At 40.0% G+C, this 11,141-nt stretch overlaps 1 long non-coding RNA gene across 1 annotated transcript in view; it reads right to left on the bottom strand.

Moving 5' to 3' along the window:
* Window positions 1-9,224, bottom strand: part of LOC123732670 (uncharacterized) — a 9,684-nt gene extending 460 nt beyond the window's left edge. Inside the window, exons 1-2 of the long non-coding RNA XR_006763343.1 lie at window positions 9,126-9,224; window positions 4,080-4,178 (exon numbers count right to left, since the gene is read on the bottom strand). This is a non-coding gene — a long non-coding RNA (uncharacterized lncRNA). The remainder of the gene's footprint in view (window positions 1-4,079; window positions 4,179-9,125) is intronic.
* Window positions 9,225-11,141: the final 1,917 nt, after the last annotated feature.

Here is an 11,141-nt window from a genome sequence, read left to right as displayed (position 1 = left end):
AGGAACAATGGGAAAGTAATTCTGCTTTGAATGTTAATAAACTTGTAACATCACTTTTGAGAAAAAGGTCCTTTGAATGTTTTGGTACCTACTGGAGAGCTCTTCTTTGTCTACAGGGCTGTTACTTTGGCAGATAATGTCACCCATCTAAATACATAGTTTTATATATATAATTAACTAAATGTATGGTGTTTTTGTTTTATGTCAGTTTAATTGTTTGTTATGCTATAAACTTTTTATTTTATTATAAGTGGTAAAATGAACTAGAAAATGTTATATTTTGCAATTCTGAGTAATTACTACTTTAGTAAGGAATAACACATTACTCAGTACTACTGCAGTTGCTAAATAATTCCAATAGATGGCAGCATAAGACCACAAATTACATTTCAGAAGATTAGATTTGTTTTCTCCGTGGATACACCACCACTCCCCCTCACAGGAAAACTCCTGTGAGCTTCTTTCTGTCCCTTTCCACACTGCTAACGCAAGAGGAAGGACTGAAAAAGCATTTAACAGATTACTGTGAAGTAATATAATGATGATTCATGTTTATTATTACCTGTTTTTATGCTCATGTTTTGAAATTATACTTCATTAATATAACGATTATCAATAAGTCTGAACATTAATTCAGTCACCTCTAGTTGAGAAAAACGTATTTTCCAGGTACATTCATTGTCAAATTCATCAACCAGCATCGAGCCACTCTGCCTTCTCTCTCTAGTAGTCAACTCAGCCCCGGTAAAAAGCTGGTGTCGTCGCTCTGCCTTCTCTCTCTAGTAGTCAACTCAGCCCCGCTAAAAAGCTGGTGTCGTCGCTCTGCCTTCTCCAGGGGCATGTTGAGGTAAATTTACTAACCGGGAGGGTTGAATTATGTAATTTATTGGCCGGCTGGATGATGCACTCTTGTCTTTTCTATTCCGAGGTTGTTTACTCCCCATATCAGCTATGAAGATGACTTTTTATAATGCATGTATACTGAGGTTGAGGTTCTGACTAGTGATAATTTACCCGGGGTTCAGGACCTGCTATAGTCACTACTATTTTGCTCTCCCAAAAGCAACACAGCCCTAATACGAGATATATAGCTAACTAAAGTAATGACTGACCATTTTAGAAAATCATGGGACATATAGTCTGTGGTTGCATGCTATTTTATGTTAATCATATTGCTGCTTGTAGCCTATAACTGATGCTTCGTGGTCTTATGCTGCCATCTATTGGAAATATTTAGCAATTAAAAGGTATTAATTTACTTACAGACATTGGTGAGCTAGCTAGGATAACTAGGATGCTGCTGGTAGAGTAGCTAGCTAGCTTACCTAGCAGTACCGACTAGCTAGTATATCTAGGATGCTGCTGGTAGAGTAGCTAGCTAGCTTACCTAGCAGTACCGACTAGCTAGGATATCTAGGATGCTGCTGGTAGAGTAGCTAGCTAGCTTACCTAGCAGTACCGACTAGCTAGGATATCTAGGATGCTGCTGGTAGAGTAGCTAGCTAGCTTACCCAGCTGTACCGACTAGCTAGGATATCTAGGATGCTGCTGGTAGAGTAGCTAGCTAGCTTACCTAGCTGTACCGACTAGCTAGGATAACTAGGATGCTGCTGGTAGAGTAGCTAGCTAGCTTACCTAGCAGTACCGACTAGCTAGGATATCTAGGATGCTGCTGGTAGAGTAGCTAGCTAGCTTACCTAGCAGCACCGACTAGCTAGGATATCTAGGATGCTGCTGGTAGAGTAGCTAGCTAGCTTACCCAGCTGTACCGACTAGCTAGGATAACTAGGATGCTGCTGGTAGAGTAGTTAGCTAGTTTACCTAGCTGTACCGACTAGCTAGGATAACTAGGATGCTGCTGGTAGAGTAGCTATCTAGCTTACCTAGCTGTACCGACTAGCTAGGATAACTAGGATGCTGCTGGTAGAGTAGCTAGCTAGCTTACCTAGCAGTACCCGACTAGCTAGGATATCTAGGATGCTGCTGGTAGAGTAGCTAGCTAGCTTACCTAGCAGTACCGACTAGCTAGGATATCTAGGATGCTGCTGGTAGAGTAGCTAGCTAGCTTACCCAGCTGTACCGACTAGCTAGGATAACTAGGATGCTGCTGGTAGAGTAGTTAGCTAGTTTACCTAGCTGTACCGACTAGCTAGGATAACTAGGATGCTGCTGGTAGAGTAGCTATCTAGCTTACCTAGCTAAACTGACTAGCTAGGATAACTAGGATGCTGCTGGTAGAGTAGCTCGCTAGCTTACCTAGCTGTACCGACTAGCTAGGATAACTAGGATGCTGCTGGTAGAGTAGCTAGCTAGCTAGCTTACCTAGCTGTACCGACTAGCTTGGCTAGCTAGCAGGACGTTCGTCTGTCGTTTGTCTCGATGATGATGACGAATCCGGTGAACCACAAAATGAAACAAGGATAGAGAGTGAGAAGGATCTGGCTACAGTCATACTGTCCCTGACCGTAAAGCTAAAAGCTAATTGAACAATAAACTTCAGCGTCTCAACACTGTAACAAACTCAGTCGTTAGATCACCTCAGCCAACTCTGCACGTAACCGGACAATATGTTTGGCGCCACACCGGACGAGGACAGTTCTGTACGGGGACGCGGACAGTTCCAGAACGTGGACATGAGCAGTGCCACACAATCAACTAAACCCAGTCTTTACAGTGGGTTACATTAGTAATATTCATTTTTCTTTATGTTAAACAAACATTTATTATAACAATATTTTGAGATCTGGGCCCATATCCACAAAGCGTCTCAGAGTAGAAAATTGGTCGTATAAGTGCTGAGAATACAGACATTTTACACTTCTGGGTATAAATGAAAGCTATGCATGAAGTCTCTACTCCCACCTAGTCAGCAGATATTTAGGACACCTCGTGAGCTGTCCTAAGTAGTTAAGAGTTAACAGCAGGTGTCTTGATAATACTATAGAATAATGCAGCGAGTCAGTGGTTCCTGCACCACATGTAAATACTTTGGGGTAGTAAAAATATTGTTTTCTATTTCTATATGATCAATCCATTAATAATATAGACCTACATGCAACAGTATGTCTTGTGCTTTTGACAATGATTTATGTATAATAATTATGGAAATTTATTATGAATAATATGTATGTGTAATATTTATGTATAATATTTATGTATTATATTTATGTATTATATTTATGTATAATATTTATGTGAAATATTTATGTATACTATTTATGTGTAATATTTATGTGTAATATTTATGTATAATATTTATGTATAAAATGTATGTATAATATTTATGTGTAATATTTATGTATGATATTTATGTGTAATATTTATGTATAATATGTATGTATCACAAGTGATACCATGTATGTCTGCATAGCATTTTGTCTTCATTTTGGCAGATTAACTCATGCTTATTTCTGAAGATTATCTCTGGTTTTCACCCAGAGGCTAAGGAGTTGGAGCTGTGGCGGGATTTGAACCTGTGTTTGAAAGGTGGCTGGTTCGAATCCTTGGCCGAGTGCTGAAATAAACAGGTGGAATTGATCTGACCACTGCAGGGCTGCTGGGTTCACATCCTCAAAACAATCACCATTCGTTGATCAGAACTCTAGAGGTTCTTCTTCACTGAACCCAAAAATATATATCACTTTTAGTGGTTCCATATATTAAGGAAGTGATATAAGCCTTTTGGTTCTATAAGGAACCTTCTTTTCTAAGAGTGTATAATAAACACGTTTTTCATTTGATTATTTAATTATCTACATCATGTTATTTCAAGATAACCCTTTGGAGCGCAACATCACGTTGTTAAAAAATTATCCTAAATTGGGCATGGCTATAAATTGGCTTTAAAATTGGCAATTGAAGGCATCTAGGGTGTTCCAGCTAAACAATGGATGTATAGCGTTTTGCAATAAAAATTAAAATTATACACAATCCTAAGCTATTAATTAAAAATCTGAGAACAGTAATATTGAAGGTACCCATAAGCAGCCATTTCTGATTAAAAACAAACGTGAACATTTTTGGAAATATCATTTTTGAAATAAACTATTAATAATTCTTAAACAAAATTGTCATCTCACCTCTTAGATTTGGTGTCATGTTCCCCAGAGAGACTCATTTTAGAGGCAGGGTCCCCCTCCTCTCTCTCCCCAAAGAGACTCATTTTAGAGACAGGACCCCTAAACAGAGATCCAGCATGTTGGTTGTGGTTAACACAGTAACAACTAAACAGAGATCCAGCATGTTGGTTGTGGTTAACACAGTGACAACTAAACAGAGATCCAGCATGTTGGTTGTGATTAACACAGTGACAACTAAACAGAGATCCAGCATGTTGGTTGTGGTTAACACATTGACAACTAAACAGAGATCCAGCATGTTGGTTGTGGTTAACACAGTGACAACTAAACAGAGATCCAGCATGTTGGTTGTGGTCAACACAGTGACAACTAAACAGAGATCCAGCATGTTGGTTGTGATTAACACAGTGACAACTAAACAGAGATCCAGCATGTTGGTTGTGGTCAACACAGTGACAACTAAACAGAGATCCAGCATGTTGGTTGTGGTTAACACAGTGACAACTAAACAGAGATCCAGCATGTTGGTTGTGGTCAACACAGTGACAACTAAACAGAGATCCAGCATGTTGGTTGTGGTCAACACAGTGACAACTAAACAGAGATCCAGCATGTTGGTTGTGGTCAACACAGTGACAACTAAACAGAGATCCAGCATGTTGGTTGTGGTTAACACAGTGACAACTAAACAGAGATCCAGCATGTTGGTTGTGGTTAACACAGTGACAACTAAACAGAGATCCAGCATGTTGGTTGTGGTTAACACAGTGACAACTAAACAGAGATCCAGCATGTTGGTTGTGGTTAACACAGTGACAACTAAACAGAGATCCAGCATGTTGGTTGTGGTCAACACAGTGACAACTAAACAGAGATCCAGCATGTTGGTTGTGGTTAACAGTGACAACTAAACAGAGATCCAGCATGTTGGTTGTGGTTAACAGTGACAACTAAACAGAGATCCAGCATGTTGGTTGTGGTTAACACAGTGACAACTAAACAGAGATCCAGCATGTTGGTTGTGGTTAACACAGTGACAACTAGTTCTTGACTGTCAATAGTTCTCATGTATTCATTATCTCTTAGAGAAATAAAACATTTACTAACAGACATAGAAACAGTCAGGTGATTTAATGCATCACATGAACATGTAGTTGTGACATTTCATCTCCATGGTAACTGTCAATAATAATAATTATAAGTCACTGTTTGTTATTAAGGTAGTAATAGACAGAACAACAACAATAACAATAATAATAATAATAATAATAATAATAACAATAATAAGTCACTGTTTGTTAAGGTAGTTATAGACAGAACAACAACAACAATAATAATAATAATAATAATAATAATAATAATAATAATAAGTCACTGTTTGTTAAGGTAGTTATAGACAGTACAGCAACAATAATAATAATAATAATAATAATAATAATAATAAGTCACTGTTTGTTAAGGTAGTTATAGACAGTACAGCAACAACAATAATAATAAGTCACTGTTTGTTAAGGTAGTTATAGACAGTACAGCAACACAAGGCCATGTCTCACACTTATTTGTATTCACTAACAGTAGGCTATTTATTGTCTTTCAATCTGTTATTTTCTAAATGTATCTGAGAATGTAGACAGAAGGGCTAAAACGGACATGATTGATCTGAGGGGGAAATCATTGATCCATTTAGAAAGGTTTTTTGCATCAAGTAAGAGATTTTAAATAATGTAAAGTAGACTAGGTTATAATGTATAATAGTGGTTTGTTAGTGATATGTAGATCAAGGTCTATACCTCGGCTATAACCTACTTATCTTAGATGACCAGCCTAAACCTGTTCAAGTCAGTTCACATAATGTTATAGGCCTACCAGTAGCAGGACAGAGCATGTACACTATATATACAAAAGTATGTGGACACCCCTTCAAATTAGTGGATTCGGCTTATTCAGCCACACCCGTTGCTGACAGGTGTATAAAATCGAGAAGACAGCCATGTAATCTCCATAGACAAAAATTGGCAGTAGAATGACCCGTACTGAAGAGCTCAGTGACTTTCAATGTGGCACCATCATAGGATGCCACCTTTCCAACAAGTCAGTTTGTCAAATTCCTGCTGTAAGTGCTGTTATTGTGAAGTGGAAACGTCTAGGAGCAACAACGGCTCAACCGTGAAGTGGTAGGCCACACAAGTTCACAGGCCTGCCGAGTGCGGAAGCGCTGTCCTCGGTTGCAACACTCACTTCTGAGTTCCAAACTGCAACGTCAGCAAAATAACTGTTCGTTGGGAGCTTCATGAAATTAGTTTCCATTGCCGAGCAGCCGCACACAAGATCACCATGCGCAATACCAAGCATCGGCTTGAGTGGTGTAAAGCTCGCCGCCATTGGACACTGGAGCAGTGGAAACGTGATCTTTGGAGTTATGAATCACGCTTCACCATCTGGCAGTCCGACGGACAGGTGGAGGAGGAATTATGGTCTGGGGCTGTTTTTCATGGTTCAGGCCCCCTAGTTCTAGTGAAGATAAATCTTAACGCTACAGAATAAAATGACATTCTAGACGATTCTGTGCTTCCAACTTTGTGGCAACAGTTTGGGGAAGTCCCTTTCCTGTTTCAGCATGACAATGTCCCCGTGCACAAAGCGAGGTCCATACAGAAATGGCTTGTCGAGATCGGTGAGGAAGAACTTGACTGGCCTGCACAGAGCCCTGACCTCAACCCCATCGAACACCTTTGGGATGAATTGGAACACCGACTGCGAGCCAGGCCTAATCACCCAACATCAGTGCCCGACCTCCCTAATGCTCTTGTGGCTGAATGGAAGCAAGTCCCTCCAGCAATGTTTCAACATCTTGAGGAAAGCCTTCCCAGAAGAGTGGAGGCTGTTATTGCAGCAAAGCGGGGGACAAACTCCATATTAATGCCCATGATTTTGGAATGAGATGTCCTGCTATATTCTCGACTAGCAGGTGTCCACACCATAATGTATATAACCTAATCAAAATCAAATCAAATGTTATTGGTCACAAGGTCTGAGCGGCATAGACTAAGATACAGTAGAAAAGTATTCTATTTTTAACAACTTTTACTTTTACTTCACTACATTCTTAAAGAAAAATATGTACTTTTTACTCCATACATTTTCCTGACACCCAAAAGTGTCAACATTTTGAATGCTTAGCAGAACAGGAAAATGGTCCAATTCACACACTTATCAAGATAACATCCCTGGTCATCCCTACTGCCTCTGATCTGGAGGACTCACTAAACAGAGAACATCCCTGGTCATCCCTACTGCCTCTGATCTGGAGGACTCACTAAACAGAGAACATCCCTGGTCATCCCTACTGCCTCTGATCTGGAGGACTCACTAAACAGAGAACATCCCTGGTCATCCCTACTGCCTCTGATCTGGCAGACTCACTAAACAGAGAACATCACTGGTCATCTCTACTGCCTCTGATCTGGAGGACTCACTAAACAGAGAACATCCCTGGTCATCTCTACTGCCTCTGATCTGGAGGACTCACTAAACAGAGAACATCCCTGGTCATCCCTACTGCCTCTGATCTGGAGGACTCACTAAACAGAGAACATCCCTGGTCATCTCTACTGCCTCTGATCTGGAGGACTCACAATACAGAGAACATCCCTGGTCATCTCTACTGCCTCTGATCTGGAGGACTCACTAAACAGAGAACATCCCTGGTCATCCCTACTGCCTCTGATCTGGAGGACTCACTAAACAGAGAACATCCCTGGTCATCCCTACTGCCTCTGATCTGGAGGACTCACTAAACAGAGAACATCCCTGGTCATCCCTACTACCTCTGATCTGGAGGACTCACTAAACAGAGAACATCCCTGGTCATCCCTACTGTCTCTGATCTGGAGGACTCACTAAACAGAGAACATCCCTGGTCATCCCTACTGCCTCTGATCTGGAGGACTCACTAAACACAAATGCTTTGTTTTTAAATGATGTCTGAGTGTTGGAGTGTGACCAAGGCTATCCGTAAATTAAAATAACAAGAAAATTGTGCCGTCTTGTTTGCTTAATGAAAGGAATTTTTAATTATTACTACTTTACTTTTACTTTTGATGCTTATTATGTATATTTTAGCAATTACATTTACTTTTGATACTTAATCATATTTGAAACCAAATACTTTGACTTTTACTGAATAAGTATTTTACTGGGTGACTTTCCCTTTTAATTGAGTCATTTTCTATTAAGGTATCTTTACTTTTACTCCAGTATGAGAATTGAGTACTTTTTCCACCGCTGTTCTATCGTTCTAGAGACATATGAGCCACAGTTTCAACAGACATTTTGTAACTGCGTGGGCTACAAAGTTACTTTCAATTTCATATAAGGAAATAAAGCAACGGTCACTGGGTGAATTTGTTTTGCATTGCCCGGCTCCCCGGGTGCGCAGAGTTTACGCATTTTAGACCATTCCATTGTTCCTTAAAATAAAACTCCACTCACCTGTAGCACCGGGCCATGCAAAACGAACTTCCCACTGTCGCAGGGCACTGAGACGCAGAGTTCTAAACCCAGACGCGTTTCTTCAAGACATCTCTCTTACATTATTTTAGCTAAACATATAATTTACTGGAAACCAAGTTTAGCTGTGTTTTTCCCTCCAGAATGTGAGTTATTGTAGGACTTTAATAATTGTTAACAGGCCTACAAACCCAAAAGGGTTTAATTTGAGAATGTTAATTTGTATGCCTCAAATATTAAACTGTCATAAAATATTTAATGATTAGTTGAATCAGGTGTGTAAGTGCTGGATAAGAACCAAAGGATTGAGAAACCCTGAGATAAACATTAAACCATATAATGTAAAAGCTCCTCCACCATCTTTACCAGACGTTTTACTGATAACATGTAGACCTACTGATTAGTTTCCACTTTGAAAACTGCTGTCTGTCAGCAACTCAGCTCAAGTAGCAGTTCTACTAACTAGTAATATCTCATTCCTGTTATTCATTCACATACTCTGTCCATTAGAATAAATTAATGTTCAGAAATACTTACTTTATTTTTCAATAATCTCCATATAGTGTTTTCTGCTCTGTCGTCTCAAAATGGATCCTGAACAAAAGAACAACTTTACTTTCTGTTTCAATCAGCCGTCTCCCCACCCTGATAATAAAGTGTTTTATTGGTATCTTCCACTAGATGGCAGTAAACACCAGCTGTAACTACACTTTATAACTATGTGTTCGGTTTCATACAGGCAGTGTCCCAGAGTTGGATTGCTGATCTAGGATCAGGTCCCCCTCTCCATGTAATCTGATTCATTATGATCTAGGATCAGGTCCCCCCTCTCCATGTAATCTGATTCATTATGATCTAGGATCAGGTCCCCCCTCTCCATGTAATCTGATTCATTATGATCTAGGATCAGGTCCTCCTCTCCATGTAATCTGATTCATTTTGATCTAGGATCAGGTCCCCCCTCTCCATGTAATCTGATTCATTATGATCTAGTATCAGGTCCCTCCTCTCCATGTAATCTGATTCATTATGATCTAGGATCAGGTCCCCTCTCTACATGTAATCTGATTCATTATGATATAGGATCAGGTCCCTCCTCTCCATGTAATCTGATTCATTATGATATAGGATCAGGTCCCCCTCTCCATGTAATCTGATTCATTATGATCTAGGATCAGGTCCCCCCTCTCCATGTAATCTGATTCATTATGATCTAGGATCAGGTCCTCCTCTCCATGTAATCTGATTCATTATGACATAGGATCAGGTCCCCCCTCTCCATGTTATCTGATTCATTATGATCTAGGATCAGGTCCCCCCTCTCCATGTAATCTGATTCATTATGATCTAGGATCAGGTCCCCCTCTCCATGTAATCTGATTCATTATGATCTAGGATCAGGTCCCCCCTCTCCATGTAATCTGATTCATTATGATCTAGGATCAGGTCCCTCCTCTCCATGTAATCTGATTCATTATGATCTAGGATCAGGTCCCCCCTCTCCATTTAATCTGATTCATTATGATCTAGGATCAGGTCCCCCTCTCCATGTAATCTGATTCATTATGACATAGGATCAGGTCCCCCCTCTCCATGTAATCTGATTCATTATGATCTAGGATCAGGTCCCCCCTCTCCATGTAATCTGATTCATTATGATCTAGGATCAGGTCCCCCTCTCCATGTAATCTGATTCATTATGATCTAGGATCAGGTCCCCCTCTCCATGTAATCTGATTCATTATGATCTAGGATCAGGTCCCCCCCTCTCCATGTAATCTGATTCATTATGATCTAGGATCAGGTCCCTCCTCTCCATGTAATCCGATTCATTATGATCTAGGATCAGGTCCCTCCTCTCCATGTAATCTGATTCATTATGATCTAGGATCAGGTCCCCCCTCTCCATGTAATCTGATTCATTATGATCTAGGATCAGGTCCCCCCTCTCCATGTAATCTGATTCATTATGATCTAGGATCAGGTCCCCCCCTCTCCATGTAATCTGATTCATTATGATCTAGGATTGGGTCCCCCCTCTCCATGTAATCTGATTCATTATGATCTAGGATCAGGTCCCCCCTCTCCATGTAATCTGATTCATTATGATCTAGGATCAGGTCCCTCCTCCATGTAATCTGATTCATTATGATCTAGGATCAGGTCCCCCCCTCTCCATGTAATCTGATTCATTATGATCTAGGATTGGGTCCCCCCTCTCCATGTAATCTGATTCATTATGATCTAGGATCAGGTCCCCCCCTCTCCATGTAATCTGATTCATTATGATCTAGGATCAGGTCCCCCCCTCTCCATGTAATCTGATTCATTATGATCTAGGATCAGGTCCTTCCTCTTCTTGAGAGAACTAATCCAAAATGAGTCGAAAGGTCAAGTGATTCTCTTCCTGAGAAGAAGCTGACAGCCTTCAAACAGAGCAAAAAAAGTGGTCCCAAAAAATATGTCAAAATGAATAAAAAAATTATACAGCTGTCTTTAATAAGATCAAACTGAAATAACTGCTATCTTGAAATGTTGAAAAATTGTTTTTAA

Source organism: Salmo salar, unplaced genomic scaffold, assembly GCF_905237065.1.
Source record: "Salmo salar unplaced genomic scaffold, Ssal_v3.1, whole genome shotgun sequence".
Classification (NCBI taxonomy): Eukaryota; Metazoa; Chordata; class Actinopteri; order Salmoniformes; family Salmonidae; genus Salmo; species Salmo salar.
Note: the sequence above shows the minus strand (reverse complement) of the source record. Positions and strands in the feature narration are given on the sequence as shown.